General features: G+C 36.3%; 1 protein-coding gene across 22 annotated transcripts in view; it reads right to left on the bottom strand.

Moving 5' to 3' along the window:
• Positions 1–23,411, bottom strand: part of NRXN1 (neurexin 1) — a 1,068,016-nt gene that overhangs the window by 496,234 nt on the left and 548,371 nt on the right. The gene's annotated exons all lie outside the window — the stretch shown is intronic.

Below are 23,411 nucleotides of genomic sequence, written 5' to 3'. Positions count from 1 at the left end.
TCATTCATAAAGGAACCCAAGGATGTATGATACTAGCTCTGTTCATATACATCATTACCACCACACATCAACTTCCTTCTAGTCTTCCATCCTCCCCTCTCCCTGTCAACAAAGATGCACTTTCCCAGGATCTATACCCCCTACACCATAGCATTTATCCCCTCTTACTTCAGCTGGGTCTTTTTCTTCATGTATCTTCAGTCTTTGTCTACCCACTGCCCTTCCACTTAATACCAACAAGTAATACTGGCTCTTTCCGCTAATTACACTCACACTTAACACTGCCATATTTATCATTCTTCGCTTAGTCGTTTCCTCTCATGTTCTATTTCATTTTTTATTGAAGAATATTAGCATACACTATTGTACTAGTTTTAGGTGTACAACATGGTGATTTGATATTTATATACATTAGGAAATGGTCACCATGATAAGTATAGTTACCATCCACCACTATATAAAGCTGTTGCAATGTTATTGATTATATTCCCTATGATGTCTACTACAATTGTTTGTTTTTTGATATTGACTTGTATGAGATATTCATATATTTTGAATGTTAAACTCTTTTCAGGGAACCACAAAAGACTGGAGCTGCCAGAATAATCCTGAGAAAGAAGAACAAAGCTGGAGGTGTTACACTTCCAGATTACAAACTATACTTCAACCTGGGTAATCAAAACAGTATGGTACTGGCACAAAAACAGACACGTTGATCAATAGAATAGAACAGACAGCCCAGAAATAAACTCACACATATATGATCAGTTAATCTATGGCAAAGGAAGCAAAAACATACAATGGGGGAAAAGACAATAAATGGTGTTGAGAAAACTGGATAACTGGACCACTTTCTAATATCATACCCAAAAATAAACTCATAATGGATTAGAGACTTAAATGTAAGACCTGCAAAAATAAAACTCCTAGAAGTAAATATAGGTTGTAAGGTCTTAGTGATGCTTTTTTATTAGAACCTGACTCCTCAGGCAAAGACACCAAAAGCAAAAATGAACAAATGGACTAAATCAAACTGAAAAGCTGTGCACAGTGAAGGAGACCATCAACAGCATGAACAGGCAATCCCTGGCACTCTAGGTTCTCTGAGCAGTGACCTGACAACCACCCCATCTAATCTATTTCTGTGTACTCCTTTGGTTCTTCCCATGGCTCTCTAACTGCTCATTTTTAGGTGATATTTTCCATCATTCCCTGAAATTGAGCATTACTTAAGATCCAGGATCATTAATCTACAACCCTCAAGCCAGTATAACCTGCTATTTTTATATGACAAAAGAGCTAAGAATGTTTATTACGTTTCAAAATATTCTACATTGCAAATCAAAAGGAGATTAATATTATATGCCATGTAAAAAGATTATGAAATTTAGCCCTGTACATTTGTTGACCTTTGCATAAGATGGCTCTAAAAAAATCTTTTCTTTCAATTATTATATTTGTTTCTCATCACTTTTATGATGCAAGGGAAGAATTAACAGCAGTTGAATTCCTGTTATATGTCAGGCAACATGTCAGCACTTTATAGGCTTAACTGTATGCAATCCTCACCAATAAACAAGGCAGGTAATACCACTGTAAAATGTGAAATGTGACACTCAGCTTAAATAATTTGCCAAGAATATTGCTTAATGAAAGCTAGTAATTTGTGGAACTGGCTTTCTAGTTCATTATAGGAAGTCAATAAATGTGTGCCATACCCATATTTACTTCCTAGTCACCTTTGATTCTGCATTGCTCACTACATGCCAACTCTCACAGTTCCTCCCATATAACACCTTTCTTTCCATTCCCATTAGTCTAGTTCAGAAAATAACTCTTGCCTAAATTAGTGCATATTTTCCATTGTACTAAAGTTACTTTCTTCTGTATTCCATTTTTCCTACATGCTATCACCTCTAATCTCTCCAAAGGAACAGTTGCTAACCCATGGCACTCATATTTATATCTCTGTAAGCATCTAGTAAAATGCTTATTACCAGATGCCAATCCTGGCATTCCTTTGGGCAAAAGCCCTCCGTGGCTTTTTATTCTCCCCTCTCTGAACTACTCTTTCTTTCATTTTTTAAAATTATTATTCCAACTGCTTTGCATGATGATTGTGAGTACACATGTTTAATCTCTACAGCTTTACTGTAATTCCTTGAAGTCATGGACTCATCTTACTCTCTTCGTACAAATTCCTCACAGTATGCAGAACATAGTATTTGAGATAGGTTTGTTAGTTGTCTACCCAGAAGCTTTCTTCCTTTCTTTCTGCCCTTCTTTCTGCCCAGAAGAACTTCCACTTGAACCGTGTACTCAGGGAAGGTTCCCCTCTCTGTCGCCCATACCTTAGTCATGATTGGTCTAAAGCAGTTGCTAAGTAGATGTCTTAGTCTTCTTGGGCAGCTATGACAAAGCACCACAGACTGGGTGCTTAAACAATAGACAGTAATTTCTCGGAGTTTGGGGGCTCAGAAGTCCAAGATCAGGTTGATAGCATGATTGGGCACCTGATAAAGGCCTTTGTCCTAGCTTGCAGACTGCCACCTTTTTTGCTATATCCTCTCATGTGAAGAGAAAGAGTTCTGGTCTATTCCTCTTCTTACAAGGACACTAATCCTATCATAAGGAACCCACCCTAATACCTCACCTAAATCTAATTACTTCTCAAAGGCCCCACCTCCAAATACCACCACATTGGATGGGGTTTAACATGAGTTTTTTGGGGAAGCATTCAATCAATAACATTGGCCTATGGAAAATAAAGCCCTTTAGAGAAAGGTTTCCTTCTTAGCAAAAACTGATTCACGGGAGGGAACACTGCTTTGCTTGAGCAGCTTTAACTATCTTGCGACAATGAAAGCAGACACAGTTACGGTATTCAGGGTGTCAGACAGAAGGCTGGGAATGGGAAGCCTCTTGGTCTCTGAAGACTTACTTCACTGCTGAATTAACCAATCCTACTGCAGTTTTATTTCTATACTTTTTATTAAGGGATGAAAGAAACACATTACTGTTAGGTTACCTTTAGTGCTCTATTAACTGCAAAATCTACTGAGTCAGTCTTCAATAAACACTTACTGAAACTTATATGCATGAATGTGCATTTAAAATATACATACATTTATATTGCACGTATGTTCTATATTCAGTATGCCATGTGTTTTTATTACTTTGCATTATTATTTAACATTTCATTGGCATTATTACTTAAAGATATAACATGTGTTTGGAAGCTCTTTGATAGAAGAAATCTTCATATATTTTTCAGCATTGAACACATTACAGATACCTAATAACTGCTCACTGACTAAATAAACTAATAAATGTTGGATGAGGGGTAAAGACAGATAGATAGTAGGAGGGGAGGAGTAATTCTTTTCTGATTTCTTCCTAGGATGTCATGTGCAGCAGCACTATAGTAAAACACATCACCCAGATTACCCAGAAATCAATATGGGGAAGAGAGATAGAAAGGAAGCAAGGAAGAAGAGGAGAATATAAAGAACACTTTGTAGGCAGATGACAAATAGGATAGAGAGGTCAACTGCCCAATGCTGAGGCAGCTTCAGAAATGAAAGCAGATGGTAGAGCTTTTGCTTTTTCCTCTTGGATACAAAATCCCTGCTAATAGAAGTAGCAACTGAACAAGCTGCTCTTTCATTTCTCCAGAGATATTTATGTTTCATGTAGGCTCCCAATTTCATATTAAACACCACCATACCTCCTACTCATTCCCTGATTCTAGCTTGTAAGCCAGCTCCTGCTTAGATATCGTCCTGCTTCCTTCCTCACAAAGATGAACAAAAGAATGTGCTACCCCCACCTCTGAGAGCATCTCCCAAGACTGAATAAGGTACCCTGAGAGAATGACAGTGAAGCGGTTTAAGTACAAATGACACACCTCAAATTGAAAATGACATTGTCTTATAAGCTGGATGGATGCCAGACTCAAGAGAAACCAAATGAGATGGGAAGCTCACCTTTAAGGGTCTATTCCTAACTGTAAAATGGGATATCCTTAGAGTCAATTAGAGAAGTTTCTTGTTTCTTTGTTCAGTTCATGAACCATGAAACTGTGTAGTAGAATGAGAGATTCTCATGGCAATTCTACCAGTCTGTCTATCTTGGACTATGTAGCTTTGAATCTCAGAACGGCCATTTTCTTAAGACTGTTTTTTTTCTTTCCTGCAGTGCAGACTTGTTTTTCCAGAAATGGAAAAAGTACTGAAAGTTTGTTTCAGTGCTTGCCCACGTATTTATATCTCTGTCAGGATACAGTATTGTATTTACCAAGATTAAATTATCTGCTGTCAAAACTAAATGAAAATCATGGTGTAACAAGCTATTCTTTAGAGATGGAAGCATCTATTTCAGAATGCAAATCACATAGTAAAATACTAGTACAAATACAAGTAAAATACTTGTATTTATATTTTACAAAATGGAAACGATCTGAAATACTGGGCATTTCACCGACAGCAAAAACCAAAGTTGCTGAGTTTGTGAGGAAGTGTTGGATGCTAGATTCAGGAGAAATGGGTTCAAGTTCCCCACCTGCCATTTACCAGCTGTGCATTCTTAATACATCATTTAACAATCCCTGTAAAATGAGGATAATTTCTGTTTTGCCTGCCTCATTTATGATGAACCAAAGAAAATGTCTCTATCAATAAATAAAAGAAACTTCAAAAGCTGACATTTTTTCAATTTATCAAGGCCTTAAATTTCTGTTCTAAGAATTGATTTTTCTTGTGAGAGTCACAGAATTTCAGAAGTATAAGAATATTTAAAACTCATGTAGTTTAGCTCCCTCATTTTACACAGATAAAGAACATAGATCCAGAAAATGTTAATGAACTATCCAAAGTTAAAAAAATATATATTTGAGAAAGAAGTCTAGAACTACTTTTCCTCTTAGTTCATGGTCATTGCTACTGAACAACTGCACTGTCTGTTAAATGTAGAACTGTTTACCAGAATTTACTGCTTTCAGAAAAAAAAAATTTTACATTGGTATGGAAATTTTTGGTCCTAAGGTACATTTTCATACTAAAATCTCTTTTTATTTTTATTATACAGTAGATGGGTTTATTAGATGGGCAAATATTACTTTCATTGAAAGTGAGACTTTTCAGAACAGAAAGATGGGTAGCAGAGCCAGACATGGAATCAACACTTTTTACTTACCCTCATGTTTTTCCCACCTTTCAGCTTTCTCCATCACATTTTGATTATAAGGGACTCTGTTTCTTTTAATAGTGGTGCGTACTATATATTTTAGAAAGTAGGACACAGAGTAAAATTAATTTTGTTGGGAGTCTTGTGATACCCTTTGCTATGTCTGGAGATACCCAAGGGTATCTCAAAACTAGGATAAAGAATGCCTATACTAGATTATTCTGTCTCCCAAAGTAATTTGTCTCTTAATAACAATCATAATTACCTTCTACAGTATCCAGACCCTACCTTGTCTATCAGGCAAACTATTCACTGTGGTTAGGATCTCCATGGTAAAAATTTCTTAATTCTCTGTAGCCACGGGCAGATTTTCAATCTCCAAATTCATTGTGGAAACACCACACATGGGTGCCAACTTTCAAACTTTTATATGAATATTTAAACCCTTTTTCACTTTCATAAAACTAATCATTACAGGAAAGCCTAGTTAAGTGAACCATTCTTTGCTAAAGATATGGAAAAAAATGCATACTAGACTTGTTTAAATTAGTATTTTGAAGTGTTAAATGTACCTGCAAGGTTCCAAACCCTTCTGTGCCCACTTGTCTCCTTTGCAGCAATCCTTTCTCTGCCTGTCCCTGCCACCACCAGTGACCTAGAACTACCTTTCCTCTCTGAGGATGCTCAATCAGAGAAGCATCTAGTGTCATTTATATCTCAACAGTAATTCTTCTAATGTAAGTACAGGGTTATTTTCATTTGAAGCTTTATCCTTTATGATTCAATAAAATGGCTTTGCTTTCTGTAAAAATAACTTTTGTGTCAGTTAACACATGGTAGCTAGCATGTGGTTCTATGGATAGACATCATGAAATGAACATTTGCATTCTGAAAAGATACAAAGGTAAATTTTCCTAGTTCAGATATCTTGGCTCCTAATAAACCTTTGATCACCAAGAAGCCATAGATAAAGTGTAGATGAAATGTTTTTTATCCTCTGGAATGAAAGCTGCCAAAATCCATTAAAATTATTTTCAGAATGCTCATTCCATAGCAATAATCATATAAAAAGTTATTACAATTAAAGAGAAGAAAAATGTTTCTGGCATCAACAATGCAATGAAACAAGAGGATCCAAGAATATCAGTTATCACATTATACCAGACTGACTATGGCATCTTTTAAGATCTACAGACAAAACCCCAAAATGAACTTCCCTGTCTTTCCACCTAGGGCTCTAATTTCTTACTACACAAGAAAATGGATTCTCCTTCCTTCTTCCCAAGACACGAATAGCTATTAACTGAATGTAGAAGAGCCCTGGGCTTTTATACCTCACTTTGCTGGACTTGCTTGTGGTTATACAGCCCTGGATGGAGAAACTAGTAGTAGGATTTATTTTACTGAATTCACTGAAGACAGCCATGGCAAAATGAAAGCAATGAGTCTTTGCTTCCAGCCTGTCCAGGAATAAGCTATGGAGGACCTTCTAATTCTACTGGAATTGGGGAGTGTGGACATTTTTGAATTGACTCAAAAAGGATGACAGCAAGTGGCAGGTTACTGATGAAGCATAGATGTCACTTCATTGTATCGACTTGGGAATGATGAGTGCAATCTGGCAAGTGTAACTCTTCTCACATTATGAGTGTACTTGGGCAGGTGCTATACTTCGCTGAGGTCATATATTGTTTTTGTATGTATTTTTAAATTCATGCCATGGGTGGAAAAAGATTCTGAAATACATATTCAATAAAGACTGGTTGTAAGATTTAGTGGGGAATTAAAAAATGTTAAATATTCGATCCATAGTCAGAACATGGACAATTCCTATCCCTGGGGGCACTGTCCCTATATATGCTCTAAACCTCCACTAAATACAGAAGGAAAAATAGCATTAAGAACAAATCTAGAAAATAATTTCTAAACAAATCTCCCAATGGCTTCCTCTATGATCACAGTGCATTGTGCCATCGGTATATTGCCCTGTTTGGGTACAGTCCTTGCTACTTCCGTTATCATCATGGTAAGCTGCTGGAGCTGCTCAAAGTAGGCTATCATTGAAGAGCTGTGCCTATGCATAAATTACACCTGACAGTCTGTAGGGGCCACTAAATCCTGACGGCTAGCTTAAGAAAGCAAAAACAAAAGCATACTGATGTCAGTAAGATTGGTGACTCTTTTGTCCTGCTAAAAGATTAAGATTAGAGATGGTGAAAAAAAAAAAAACCCAGCACCAGAAGTTTCAGGATGGAAGCAAGCAGCTGATTGCAATTCTAGGTAGGCTACTGGGAAGTATGATTAATAGAGGTCTCTGAACTTTGCTGACTGCCTCCCGTAGTGGATGATAAAACCTAAATCGGTGAGGAAAGACAGAGCTCTATTCTTTAGAGGATGTCACATGTAATAAGCATTGGGTAGCCAGTAATGTGCTAAGTTGTGAGACATAAAGAAATATAAGACATGGTCATTGCTTCAAGGAGGCTCAAGATCTACTCAGGGAAAACCAGTGAACAAAATGGAAGAATATGAGTACAAAGGTGCATGTTAATAAATGAATATGTGTGTGTGTGTGTGTGTATACATATAGTGTTAGAAGTGCTACAGTAGCTCTGACAGGCAAAAAGTCTGAATTTTGGAAAGCTGTTGGATATGTTCCAAGCAGTTGGAAAAGCCTGACTCCTAGTAAATTCTATAGAAGTGTAGCTATACTAATAATTATTTAAAATTCTATATTATGTGTATTATACATTATAAATATAGTAATATTATACTGAAAGCTCATTATATGCTAGGCCCATTTCCATAACAGACTCGCCATAGTATTACACATTAAAATAACTACCATGAATTTGCAAATTAAAAACTAAGATTAGGTACTTTATGAAAGTTTTCATAGCTAGTAAATTAGCAGAGCTTGGCTTTGAATCTGTGTCCAAAGATTTGAAAGCTCACACTGGATCACATGACTACAGCAATCAAGGAAAGCTTCATGGAGGAAGTGACACTTGAACTCATCCTCAAGAATTATCAGGATTTGCTTGTTTGGAAGGAAAATAGTGGGGCATTTCAGGCAAGGATGCTGATGTAAGTGATGACAACCAAGCAGGGATTAGGATGGCCCAAGTGAGCATGAAGAGAGGGGGAAGGCAAAAAGGGGAGAGGGGGAGTCGAGGTTCTGGATGACACAGGGCCAGAATCTCCAAAGAGGTTCTTAGACCTGGATGGACTTAACCCTGGAGACAGGATGCTGTGGGTATGTGCAGCCACCGAAGGATTCAAACTTGATGAATTTAGTTTTCTGAAACCAAATCTGACTCTAGTGTTTATTTGTTTGTTTAGAAAATACAAGAGCAAATAAACTGTATCCCTGCCCTCATAGAGTGCAGAGAAAGAGTAAGTAAGATAAATATTCAAATAGATAGTTTGATAGATGTTACTAAGTTTAAAGGAGGAATAAGGCAGGGGACGGGGTAAGGAATATCTGGTGGTGATAACGACCTGTTCTGGACTTTTAAAATATATTAAAAATATTTTATATAGGATGTTCAGGGAAGGTCTCATTGAGAAGGTGACATTTAAACAAAAGGTTCGTTGTCCTTCAGTTTTGCATGAATGCCCCCTTCCTCCAATGTGGTTTGGGATTATCACAATAAAAAATCGGTTATTTTTTTAAGTTATTTTCTCTTTGGGCTTGTGTTTTTGATTTAAGAAAGTATATATGTATATCTTTCAACCTATCATGATCTTTATACATAAGTTTATACAATGCTTTTATAACGATTCAAACAAAATTTTTCATTTGTTTTTGATGTAAGAAGTTATCCATTATAGTGTAGGGGGAAAATGATCTACAACATTTTTAATGTGATTCCATTTTACCTGGGCTTTTCATACAGGATATCCCTTCATTTACTGGCTTTTTTTTACAGGCATGTTCACCTAGTTTTTACACACTCCAAATGCAGGCAAGATCACTAAATTTCTAGTTCTTCTGATTCTTCTAGATTTGCCCATTTTCTTCTAAAGATTCTTGAATCTGGTTTTTCATCAGAATACCACAGAAGAGTATATATCACTTAAGGAACCTAATAACTTAAAAGAATGACTACTCTTATGATTGAGAATATAACTTTTTCTTAAATGTTGTCACCTGTCTCAATGCTCCTTAATTCAAAGATTAGCTCCTTAATGATCTGCTTTGTGTTCAATAGAGTATTAGCCCTCTGATTTACTTCTCTTTTTCTACTTACTCATTCTTCTTTTCTCTAATTAATTTATTAAAAAGAATGATTTAGGCTTGAATGAGTAGAGTTGTATTTCTTATCCCTTTTAAAAATGAAAAATTTATAAACCCTCCCATTAAATAAAACATTTTTTAACAAAATTATTTTAGTGTAATATGAAATCTGCCAGTATGACTTTAATTGGGTCAACTGGCATTTGTTGTTTCCAGCAGTAGGTGGGAAAGACAGAAAAACAGTATGTGTTTTCTAAGAGTCTAATAGAAAAATAATAGGGTTATGCATTTTGTCCAAGACTCCCACTACATGGAAACAACAAATTGTACAAACTGTTCTGGACTTTTGTTATTTTAAAAATTAATTATTGTAAATGTAGTCATTGGGGAGAAACAGGAAAGACCTCATATAGAGACAAACAGTTCCATATTATTTTGAGAATTGGAATGTCACAATAATGAAAAAAATATTGTGAATTTGTGAATACTTAAGTAAAAAATGATCATCCATCAGCATCTGATTTGGTAGTTCCCTATCCATAAGGCATATATATACACATACTATTCAAGCTTGTATTGTCAAAAAACTTGGAAAGGATCACACAATGTTATAAAGCATCAGCTCTTTCTAAGCATTGTTAAATGTTTACAAAGTTGGATCAGAATCCACTGCTAATTTCTTCTAGTTGAGTCTCTCTTCTCAGCCTTCAATGTACTGGTTTAAAGTTACATATATTCATCACTGCTCCCTTTTTAAGGCAGCATAGCATGGTTTTTATGAACAAGGACTCTAGAACCAGACTACATGGATTCAGATCTCAGCTTTGCCACTTTAGTAGCTCTGCAATCCCGGGCAAGCTGATCTCTCTGTGCCTTGATTTTGTCATCTAAAAGATGAGGATAATACTGGCAACCTATCAGATATTGGCACAGTACTTTAGTGTATAGTAGAAACTATGTGTTGCTATAATTGCTATTATTTCTAAGGTCTATAAAATAGAAATGTTATGAAACTCATGGCTTAAATACTTGTAATAAAAGACAAATAGGATGCCACACATATAAATTTTCCTTTTATTGAAACTTTTTCTCAAATATGCACCTATGGCTGAAGTTTTGAATTATATGGGTTATCCAACCAGATAAAATGGGGAAAATAAAGACAGATATGGGGGAAAGTGAAGAGGAAGGAGGGAAAGAGTGAAAAGTTAAGTTTAAAACATGTAAAGCTCAATATATCTGTGAGATACCCAGGCAGAAATGTTAAATATAATTTTGTAAGCCAAATCTGAATATAAGGATTCTGGGTGTAAGGCAGAAATATGACAGTCATTGGCATAAATACAGTATTTAAGAACATGGGAGTGGATGAGATTATTTAGATAAGGAATATTAAATTAGGAGAACTTCAAAATCAAGAACTGAGTTAATTTCAACATTTAGGAGGTAGACAGAGCAACAGAACTGGCAGACACTGGACAGGAGAAATCACAGACAGAGGAGGACAGCCAGACGTGTAAGGGTAATGGATGGGCCGTGCTTCTAGAATGAGGGAGTCATTTAACATCAAAGCTGGCTGAGTGATTGAATAAGATGATAACTAAAAAATGTTTAAAGGATTTGACAGTGTGACGGTTACTGGTGTTCTTAAAAGAACAGTTTCAGCTGACTTCTGCCAGGAAAATCAGAATGAATGGGTTGAATAGTGAATGTGGGGTCGCATTTATCATTAAAATTTTTCACAGAACTTGGCAGTGAAGGAGAGCCAAGCAAAAGAGCATAAAATGGATGTTAGGTCAACAGGAAAGGTTTTTGGTTTATCTAAGATTAATATAATCCAATAAATAATATTGAAGATTCAGGGGGAGAAAGGAGGTGAACTGAAAGACAGTCCTTGAGTAGAAAAGAGAGGAAAGACAATAAAAACAATCCCAAAGTATAAAATGAGATAAAGAAGAAAGTGGAGATGGTGGAAATATGACAGAGTTTTCTTTACTGGCTCCTAGCTTTGCCTTTGAGTATGGCCTTCAGTGGTACAGAAATGCTTAGAAAGAGCTGATGCTTTATAACATTGTGTGATTCTTTCCAAGTTTTTTGACAATACAGACTTGAATAGTATGTGTATCTGCCTTATGGATAGGGAATTCACAATATCTTTTTCATTATTGTGACATTCCAATACTCAAAATAATATGGAACTGTTTGTCTCTATATGAGGTCTTTCCTGTTCCTCTCCAATGACTACCTTTATGATAATTAATTTTTAAAATACAAAAGAACACCCTTTTGGGTGTAATTTTAAAATGCACCCTTTTTGATGCCAGCTGCTATTTACCCCACCAAGTTCTCTTCCTTTCAGTTTCTGTAAAAGAGTTTATTCATGTGTTGCTCTAGAAAATCCTTCTGGGTGGCCCTCAATACTTCAAATAACTAGAACAACCTACTCTATGAAGGGTGATAAAGAGTATTTTCAAGGAAAATAAATTCTACATTTTGATTCAAAATTAGGCAATAGTTACAAGGAAGGGAGAGGAAAAGAAAAAAATTTCACCTGGAAGAAGTCAGGAAATCTCTCTGTGCATACATCCAACAAATGTACTAAGAGCTTCTGTCCATTTAACTCTTGGAGCACAAAATGAATGAATGATTGCAGACAAAGAAAATTAAACAAGGCTATGTCCAACCTCAAAAGGGAAGTGCACAGACATCTGAGATATCTGAGACCCACCTCTGTTGTGCTCTCAATTTGTGAGCCACTCTCTTTCCAGCACTTATTCAAGTTAAGATTTTACAATCTGTGAGTTTATTTGATTACTGTCTGATTCTCCACCTAGACTTTAATCTTCATGAGGGGACAAACTACAACTTCTGTTTGCTTATCTTTGTATGCAAAGGGACACAACTGCCCCTGTGACTCCCAAGGGAGACCATCACTTCAAGATAGGTGGATAGGCACAACTGCCAACCCCAAGCCATGACACATGAAAGGACTTCTGGCAAATGAATGACAGGGCTTATGTTAGCATGAGGACACCTGTGACAACCCTTCCACCTTGAGATGATTGACAAGAAAATATTTCCTTAAGGGAAGGCCACCCAGAAGTGGGGGAAGTTCTTACTCTTTGCCCACCATGCTTCCCCACTAGTCTCCCCCACCAGCCCCAGAAGATAGATCTGGAAACCTGGCACTGACATTCTCAACACCTAATCCTTTTAAATTGATGTAAGAAATTCTTAGATAGATTTCAAGGCCTAGGTTAAGTAACTCCTCACTCAAAAAGCCTATGGGATTTTTATTGTATTATATCATGTTACTTTTGATTATATACCATCTTGAATTGCTCACTGCAGTACATATGGTAACTGTGTGTGAACTGAAAAAAGGATACCAGTTCATCAAGACAGAGGCATCAAAATATATCAAAACAATGGTTCAAATATTCAATGACTGAGATAGATGGTGCCTCATAGTTTTCTGCAATATAGAAATTGTGCAACACCATGGAGTGCCTACTATTTCAATACTATGTAGGTCATAGTGATGGCACACTTCTGTTTTATATTTACAGAGTAAATTTAATTACTTTTTTCCCCAATAGTTAACACAACTTTATTGAGTAAATATTTCCTAGCTGTTGAATAGAAAGCTTCCTTTAAAAGGAGAAACAGCAAATTGTACAAATACAGGTGGTTTTGTTGTCTTTTATTTGTTCTATATTTTTAATTGTTTTAGGAGTTTTTATAATTAGAAAAAGACTGTTTCAAACTGGCCAAAAAAGTTGAAACTTAAGTATTTATTTTACAGCCAAGCCAAGGTGAGTATGTCTTGTCTGATTTGAGGGAAAATGCTTTGCATATTTACAAAAACTTACCATAATCCCTTATAATTTGGGGCATGTGATTTGTTTATCCCCTCATTAAAATTTTCTCTTTAACATTAGGCTACATTTTAGATATCTGTGTATGGTCTGTAACTGTTATGCAAGCAGAATGCATGGTCTTTCAAATGTCTATGCGACCAAGGTTGCATTCTTACATTTTACTCCAAATTAATTAAACTAAATGGAAATTCTGAATTTTTTTGATTCTGATCCTACATAAATTCAGAAAGCACCCCTATTCTGGGTAGGGTTAACCTGAAATCAAATATAAATATATATCTCAAAATTTACATCCAGGTTTTCTTTGTTTTTGTTTTTAAAATTAATCAGGGACATTGTTTACCTCAATTAAAAAAAGGCATTTAGGTAATAGTCACCTTTGTGGGTGCTGGAAAACCAGTAGTGAGATTTAGAAAAGTCACATAGGGAGCTGGGGAACTACTTATGGCTTCTTACAATTGAAATAAAATTCTTGCCACAAATGAAATAGAGAACTTCACTAATTTCCATTCACCAATGATGGCAGAAGCCCCCCCCACCCCATGGGTTATTAAGTCTGAGAGATGTGTGAACAAACATGATAATAAGCAAGTAAAGTGTATCATAAAATATACTGTGTTCATTTATTGTGACAACCAGGGTGTAATTATACTAGGAAATGTACTGCACTTTAGTCAGTGAAAGTAATAACATCTGAACACCAGGGGACCTTTCTCTAGTCTATGCTATTAAACTACTTTTGAGAAGGTGAATAATCTAAAAATATGAGAGGAATGTTCACTTTTATAGATTAGTAAAGTGGGGGTTAGTCAGATTCTCTTGAAGTATAATAAATAAAATCTCTGTTTTTTTCCTCATTACTTGTGGATATAGCACCGAAGAATATTTTCTTCTATTCCTGGGTAATTACAGTACCTAAATTTGTATGATTACTTATGCTACTCATCCCCCCTTTTCCCTCCAATTAAGGAAATAGGAAAGAAAAAAACAAACTCCATTGTACTGGAAGTGCTTCTACAAAGCTGTAAGTAATAAAACAGGAGAAAATTTATAAAAAGATAAGGAGACAAAGAGACCATGGAGATGATAATGTTGCAAGGTGATGAGTAGGTGGAATGATTAAAGCATTAATGGAGGTTTCTAAGAAAAGTGAAAGGACATGTAATTTCAGATTAGGAAACCCTAGGCTTCCCAGAGTCAACTGCTATTTAGGAAAGTGTAGTTAATTGAATTTTATGACACTTTTTACAAAAATGAAAATGCATACCTTTTACTACCCTAATAGTTTTATTGCTACTGAGAGATTTATGTGCAGTGATATACCAAAAAGCATACACAAAAATTCACTGAAGGGCACTGGAGTGGATTACTACAGTTTTCTTTTGTACTTCGGCAGACGACAATCAAGATCATAATTACAGGATTGGAGCCACCTGCCAGCTCACTGAACAGAAGCACGTGGCTCCACATAAAATAGAAGTCTAATATTAAAAGGAAAATGAGTCTTAAACCAGAAGGACCTTCAGGAACAGCCTAGAGAAAGCTGGGTATTTTTTTCCAGAGCACCAAATGATTGAGTCTTACCCCATTTACTGTCTCAGAAAGAAGCAAGGTCTGCCAAGACCTTTCTGGTTAAACTAGACTATCCAATGAAATGTCTGCATTCCGAGTGGCTTGGGAGAGGGCTGGTGAATTCAGGCCTCTTATGGACAGGTTCACAGTAAGTCCCAGATTTTAGAGTTTATTCCTTGCAATGCTTTGAAGCAAGAAACAAGGATTTTCCTCACTTTGATAAAACTGTTGCCTTGGCAAATATTTAGCCTTCTAAACCACTGGAGATTGTTAAAAATCAACATGATTATGAAAATAGTGACACCAAGGCAAACCTATATCAAGTTTTTCGAATTAGTAATCCTGATTTACTACACAAATTAATCTATACAGATGTAAAATTTCTCTCTGAATTCTTCTAAATTTGACTTTCTAAGAGATGTCTTCCTTTAGTTCCTTATGCCGAGTTAGTCACCCCTTGCTCTGCCCTCATACATGTTTCTATCAGAGCCATGCTTCTCACACTTTAATGTGCACCAGAATCACTGGGGATCTTGTTAAATGCAGATTCTGATTTAGTGTGTGAAGCAGGGGTGGGGTGGAGGGGAAGGTATGTGAGTTTGCATTTCTAATAAGTTTTCAGGTGCTGCTGTTCTCAGGCTACAAGCATAGTGTTAAAGTACTTGTTAAATGGTAAGGATCTATATACATGCCAGTAATTTTCTTAGTCTTATGAGCTTACCTTGAAAGTAAAAGCAAGGGCAATGTCACAGTAGGTACCAGTTATAGCAGCTGAGCAGGTTTGTGGTAAAGCATCATACCATACATTCCCTTTAATTCCCAAAACCACCCTGCAAGATGGTGATCATGTCCCCAGTTTACAAATGAAGAAGTCAAGACTCAGATACATTAAATGACCTGGCTGTGGCCATTCAGGTTCTTTGTGGCAGTCAGAATAGAATTCTGGGTCTATTTGCCTCCAAAGTCTGTTATCTTTCCACTGTGCCCACAGCCCCGTCTTGTTTATTTCTTCACGCACAATGCCTAGCACCCTTAATGTTATAGAAGATATTCAATTGTTGTGTGAATATTTTACCTAAAGATTCACCTTCACTCACATTATTGCCCTTGTAAGAAATGCCCTCCCTGTTTCTCTCCACCCAATCAAGGCCCAGCTCCCTGCCATCACTTCCACTTAGCCAGCCCACTACCTTCCTGTAGTGTCTCTCTTCAGAAGTCATGCATGTAGAGCGATTGTTTGCACCACAAAGAGCACTTATGTTACTAATTATTTTATTAAAAATGTATTTTATTCGTTTTATAAGTACATATTGAGTAGGTACTAAGCACCAAGCACCATGGTAAATAGTGTGATCGATTATGGAACAAAACACACAAATTCTGCTGCTCTGGGGCTTGGGAATCATTCTCTCAACTAAAATGAAAACTTTTTTTTAATAAGTGAAATGATCCATTACACCTTCCATCTTTCTCACTGGGTTTTGTACATAGTCAATGCACAATTAATACTATTCTCAGAATCAGATAATTTACCATGTAAATATATTTCTAATCCACAGGATACTCTTAGGCACAAGGCTTTTGTTTTCCCAACAAATGACCCTTGGAAGGTGGAAGGAGGCTTTCACGCTGTTTCTTATTTCCCACCGGCAGTAATTTAGGCCAGAAGCAGAGGTATTAAAGTCTCCTACACAGTAAAAGTATCAGCCAGAGAGACAGAATTCACTAAAATTAAATCATAGCAGTTTCCAGCAAAAGGAAATCATCTGTTCAGAAGTGTAGGGATTGCAAGTACAAGAGGCAACTTCATGAAAGGCTAGTCTCATTGTAAAAGATGATCTTTTTCCTTCTTAAATACCAAAGGTATAGATTAGAAATCTGCTAAGTAGGGGATGTCACATGGTTAGCATTTCATGAATATTTTTCAGCAACATCCCAAATTTGCACTACCTTAAACAGAGAAAACATGTGCTTTCCTGGGGAATTCAGAATATTATATATCCTACTTCATAAATAAGCATTTTTAGAATCTGCTCACTTACTGAATATATAGAAAGGTTTCCTCTTTGAGGTTTCCTTAGGTGTGTTGGTGACATTTATTAATATGTGTTGGTATAAGATGTAGGCCTGCAGATGAATGATTTAAAAGGGAAAATAGGACTAGACTTGCTCCATATCAGTTCTTCCTTATCTTTATCTTTATCATTTCGTATATTGAGGAAATCTGTATATATTAATTCACCTTGTGTGTTCTAAAACACTTGAAGTGTAAGTAAAGAATGTGTGTGAATCCTCTCATTTTGACTATTTTATTCAATTTAGAGGGACTGCATGATGCAATGGTGGATGGCAGATCTTGAAGTTTGAAGTGAAACAAGCCTGAATGCTTATTAACATGCGAATGTGGATATACATCTTCATCTTAGATACAGATTTACACATGTCCTAATTCTCATTAAAATGTGAACATGGATATACATCTTCTTTTTAGATACGGATTTTGCAAAATGCATGTTATAATTCTTATTATGTGAGTACAGTATGAAGACAGGAAAATTAACATAAAAAGCCTGGCACATTTGTTGAATTATTAGTTGCATTCCTGATCATATTAGCAATTATATACCCCTAATTATATTACTGGGTTTTTCTAATAACCAAAAAGAATTTTTTAAGTATCAAGGATAATCACATTTTGCATTTAGCTAAGCCAATGCACAGGCACAATCCCTGTACCAGTAAAGTGTTCAGCTTGGAGCAAATTTGATGTAAAGAGATCTCTGAAAGGAGCTATAAATAAATAGCTATACAAACATGAAAGAAACAAATAACTGAAGACTTTGCCTGGTGCTTCAGGATTAATTCAGTTTCCTTTATCAAAAGAGGAAGACATCCCATTAATCAGGTATCTTTTTCCAAGTTCTTCCTTTTTTATAGGACTTGGCAGGAAAGGTCCTTGGCTAAAATATAGTTTAAGATTAGTGTGGTGTGACTAAGCTAGAGGCTGTGTCCTAGAAGAGCCTTAAATAAGAGTAAAAATAGGTCTGAGGGCTGAGGAAAAACAAGAGAAAGAATACAGAGACAATGAATCACAGGCCCTTGGAGCGCTAGGGACCTGCAGGTGAGACAAACCACATCTCTCACTTTATAATGAGGAAACTGAGGCCTAAAAGACTCAAGTGACTCGCTCAAGGTCACATACTGGGAATCCAGCTGAAGAATTTCACCTATGGGTCACCCTTGAGTAAAGATAAGAAACATGAAGATATTACTAGATATAGGATATTTGTTAATGAGAAGGGAAATTGCATCTGGGGGAATTCCTAATGAGTTGGGATGACATTTGTTTGCAAGTATTAATGTAGGTGAAAATGCAGGACATTTAAGTAATGAAAAAGGATGCCCTGTGAAGCATATACAGCCTCATACGAATGGCATTTTTGAAAGTGGTTCAAGCTGATTCAAGTTTCTTCTAAGTTAAAATTCATTTGCAGATAAGAATGATACTTTATTTCCCAGTCTATACCAATTATCTGAGTATTATTCCAAAGAGCCCCAGAGGATAAGAACAGAGGGAAGTACACTTGGATTTAGTCATTTTCCTTATACTGCAGGGAAAATTTTGCCTTGAACTAGATTTTTCACAGCATGAATAGTGTGAATGGGAACTTTTCAAACATTCTTAAGATTGCCAGCCAACTGAGGAGGCTGATAATCAAAATGAAAGTTTGTGTTATTTCTTTCAAATCACCATGCAAGAAACATCCAAGATTTTAACAAAACCATCTCATAAGTCCAGTCATGATTGTTTCACTTACAAAAATTCTTTAGACAAAACTTCCTTTATTCCATTAAATAAAGTGTGTCATCTGGAAAGCATAAGACAAAGTAGATTACTTTAGGGATCACCTCGTTTAATAGTTCTCAAACTCAGTTGTCTATCAGAATCACCTGGAGGCTCTTAAAAATATAGTTCTCTGCTCCCCACCTCAGTTTCTAATTCAGGAGGTCTGGAATATGAGACTATGCATTTCTGACAAATTCACAGGTTACGCTGACACTGCTGAACCTATTTGGGAACCAATGATTTCATCCAGCCCCTTCAACTTACTGCCTCATTTTTGATTGATGTAGCTACATTCTAGTATTCTTGGAATTTATTTTTTAACCTATGGTCAATATGGACTCGGCTGACCAATTGTGGTTTAGGTAGATTGGGAGGTAGAAAATACTCATCATCTTATTAATTTTAGGCAAATTCTCCTAAATACTGAACTGGAGTATGCAGTCTAAGCGAGGCTCTTGCACTTAGTACTGTTATATATGCAATACTACCTTATCTAATATGGAAAGGAACACACCTAAAATATTTTGAATACCATGCCTATAACACCAGATGGGCATTTGGCTCGTCTGGAGCTGTTACAAAGACAACACTTAGAGAATTCTTCAGGGACAATGGTGGACTAAAAATCAGGGCACACGATTATATGCTATAATAAGAGAAATAGTATCATTTTGCCCTGGAGAGCTTATGTCATTGCTAGAAAAATACCCCAGTATTGCAAAATCTTACTAATGCTTAGGTAAAACAGATCAAATAAGCAGTGTAGCATTTCATAACATGATTATTCCTACAGGTACCTGACGATTAATGAGAGAAAAACTGAACAAAAAAAAATACACTTATCTTGGAACAGAAAAACTTATAGGTCCAGAATTTGTTAAATATAATGTAACATATAAAGCAGGGCTTCATAATTTGAAACACGCACATGTGCACACACACACTCACATTTCCCTACACAGACACACAGATCTTTATTTACTCAAAGCACTTTCTTCCTAGCAACATTAGACTCTAATTCCACATGGGTCTTTATTATCAAGAATAAAGATAATGAAAAATGCATTTACAGTAATGTGATAAAACATAATACATTATACCTGCCAGATGTTATATAGTATGTGTAAATTTCCTTAAAAGAATTGTAGGCATGGGGGCACATATCAGTCAACTTACATATTATGGACTTTATGTGATAATCATGTGTCAATGAGGTTCATCAGTGTAACAAACATACCACTTTGGTGAGCAATGCTGATAATGGAGGAGGTGATGCATGTGTGGGACAGGAGGAATATGAAAAATTTCTGAAGCTTCCTCTTAATTTACTGTGAAACTGCTCTAAAAAAATCAAGTCTTAAAAAAAATCAGTTAACCAGTGGAGTCTCTGAGACATCAATCTTCAGATATTTCTGAACATTTAATATGTGCTAGGCACTGTGAGAAATACCAAAAATTGAAGAATGAGATGTAAAATATAACCATCAAATAAAGGCATACACACATAAAAAGACAACTGTTAAACAGTAAATGGAGACCCAGAAGCAGAAGAAATCAACCATTAACCGAAGACTATCCTACTCTGGATGAACTTGATTTGAGTTGGTTCACTTCTATTGGCTGAATTTTCTTAGGCAGAGAAGAAGCCAGGGAGGAGGAAGACAATTTGGATGAGGGGTTTGCTCAGCAGAAATGAAGGCAGAGGGAACATTCAGGGATGACACCAGTATGTCTATGCATGTCTGTATCAGAGTTGAAGCCTGAGCATATGAAAAATAAAGGATGCTATAGAACTGTGCTTGTTGACTAAGACTGTGGGGAACCTTAAATGTCAAAAAGAATGTAGGAATGAAAATTAACAAAACCTACTGACAACATTAGAAAAGGAAATAGTGGGATTTGGGAAGAAACTATTACAGGTGATCTTAAAACCATAAATGAAAGCTCATACTGAAGACCTACTCCATTTGGTTTACATCAATGTAACTTGCAAGTAAAATACAAACAACAAGCTAAAAATATTTTAATCATCATCATATAGCTTGCAGGCACTCAATTCATTCCAAGGAGAGGGTTGCATCCACAATTCAGGCAGCAGTCTCTCATACTGCACTCTCAACATCAGTTTTAGTTCCATGAGATTTAATTTTAAGAACCTTAGGTTTTTATCTTTTACACTTCAGCAGCACTGAAAATGCTTCCAGATTTTGATTTACAGAATTATTGTCACTGTCAATAAAAGGAATGTCCCTGACACACAAAAATCCAGCTTAATTACTTCTGTGCTGTCTCCTGTGGCCTAGAGGAAATGGTGTTTCTCTGACAGTTTCCTGTTTTTTAAATCAGTAATACAGAGCACTTGCTCTGAAGAGGTCCTCAATTGCTCTGAATCATGAATAAGAAGAGCAGATTCACGATTGCTGTCATGGATGAGGGGCCCCACACTCTCAGCATCACTGTCTTACTCGGAGGCTGTAATGATTGCACGAATCCAGATACTCGGTTCCGAATTCCTTCAAGTTGGGCATTCCAGTGACCACCAAGGATTTGACACAGAAACGTAACTGGGATGTTTATGCATCATGTCATAACCTGGAGAAGCTTTGCACACATATTCAAAGGTCTGCTTTTATTCATGAGTCTGTTTCTGCATTTTTGTTTGTTGGTTGGTGGTTACCAGAGGGGAGGAGGCTGGGGTGATGGGCAAAATAAGTGAAAAGGAGCAACAGGTACACACTTAAAGCTATAAAATAAGTCACAGGGATGAAAGGTACTGCATGGGGAATATAGTCAATAATACGGTAGTAACTTGGTATGATGACAGATGGGAGCTACAGTTATCAGGGTAAACATTTTATAATGTATAGAAATGTCAAATCACTATGTCATACACTATGTTGAAACTAGCATGATGTCATCTATACTTCAATTATTTTTTTTAAAAAAAGATCTGCTTTTAGCCAGCACCACTCCCAACGTTAGTATTGCCCTGAGCTGCTGGAATCCAGAGGAGGCCTTGAAAGCTTCCCAACAGGAGATGCCGAATATCAAAATATACACTGGACCATTCAAGTGCAGAAACCAAGAAAAATGTATTCTTTATTTTCCCTTATATATTCCATCTGTTTCTCTCCAGAAAGGGTCATATGTTATATATTTATAAGAAGTGTTCACACCTACGCGAACACAGTTTCCACTGTCTCTGTCAAACACAGCCTCCTCCTTGTTCGCGACCCACTTTCTTTTGTAACATCCTTCTATAGCAGTTCATCCTTTTATGAAACTTGTTTCATTCCAAAATCATTTCAAGTTAAGGAACACCTTTGTACCTTCCTGTCTCACCAAATCCTGGAGAGATTAAGCCTCAGGCTCTACAGGCCATTTTCTGAAGAGATATGAATTTAGATCATTAGGGTCATTAAAATCATACACTCCACAATATCCAGAGCTAACAGATCAGCCTGGCACTTTATGCTGCTGTCAAATGCTACCAGAGAAGTAACAATGTATAACAGCACTGAGCTGCAGGGAAGACCATAATTTCTCCCCATAAAAGAATCCTACACTTTTTAATTGCTACAGTAAATCTCATTAAAGATACAGAATTCTTTGTTCAGGGAAGGAAGAATGATCTTTAGGCAAGGTGCATTTTCTTCACAGTAATTTTTTTTTCTTTATGACTAGAATTATTCCTAAATGTGAGCTCAAAGTTATTTTTATCATGACCTTTTTCTGGACTCTGCATATTTCCCCTGAGCTTTCTTTCCCTTCCTTACAAATACAGGGGCCCTGGGTCTTTGCTATTAATCTCATAGTGACTTTACATGATCTGGGTTTCACACAATTTCTTCCGTGTCCCCCATGTATCTTCTAAAGGCCTTCAAAGACCACACTGCTAACCTCCGACTTCAGGTTTTCCTCTTTCTGCCTCACAAAAAGAAATGAAACACTTGGTACACATTCCTTGGTCAGCACAATTCTGAATCTTACCTTACCTGCTTGTTTCCCACAATATACACTGTGAATCTGATTCCAGCAGGAGAACCTCGGGAAATGTTTTGCCTGATTTCATTATCAAAGATTAAATTATTATTTTTCAGAAACTCAGGCTGTCATAGAAAAATCACAGAAAATTGCCATCTCTTTTTCATAATCAGTACCTTTTTATAACAGAACTGGAAGTTAATGACAGTATGCCTTAGACAACTATGAATTTTTAACTCATCTTTAGAAGTGGCAACTGAGCAGTTGAAGGGAAGAGCATGTTTCATGCAGTATAATGCTTAAAATTAAATATAAGAATCAAGAGACAGGTGAGGATGGAAAAAAAACACAATGTTAAATGCCAGTCTTTACTAACTTCTCCAGGGCACTTTGCATCTGGGGCATCATGCATGTGCAGAATTTCTTCAGTATTGACACTGAATCAATCCCTCTTTGGGAGGAATCGTGGAATTCTTATTCAAGGACGAATATGAGCTTGACATTTTACAGACCTATGTTCAAATTCTGTCTGTGCCAGTTACTAGCCGTTTCAGCTTAAAGAAGTTATTTGAACTATCCACGCCTCAACATCTTCATTTGTAAATTGGAAATGTTAAAATTTTTTGAAGTTTGGAAGAATGCATTTATAAAATGTAAACAGCACACATATAATACCTACTAATTATGTGATCAGCATTTAAAT

Source organism: Manis pentadactyla, chromosome 2 (genome assembly GCF_030020395.1).
Source record: "Manis pentadactyla isolate mManPen7 chromosome 2, mManPen7.hap1, whole genome shotgun sequence".
NCBI lineage: Eukaryota > Metazoa > Chordata > Mammalia > Pholidota > Manidae > Manis > Manis pentadactyla.
This window is presented reverse-complemented; position numbering and strand designations above follow the sequence as displayed.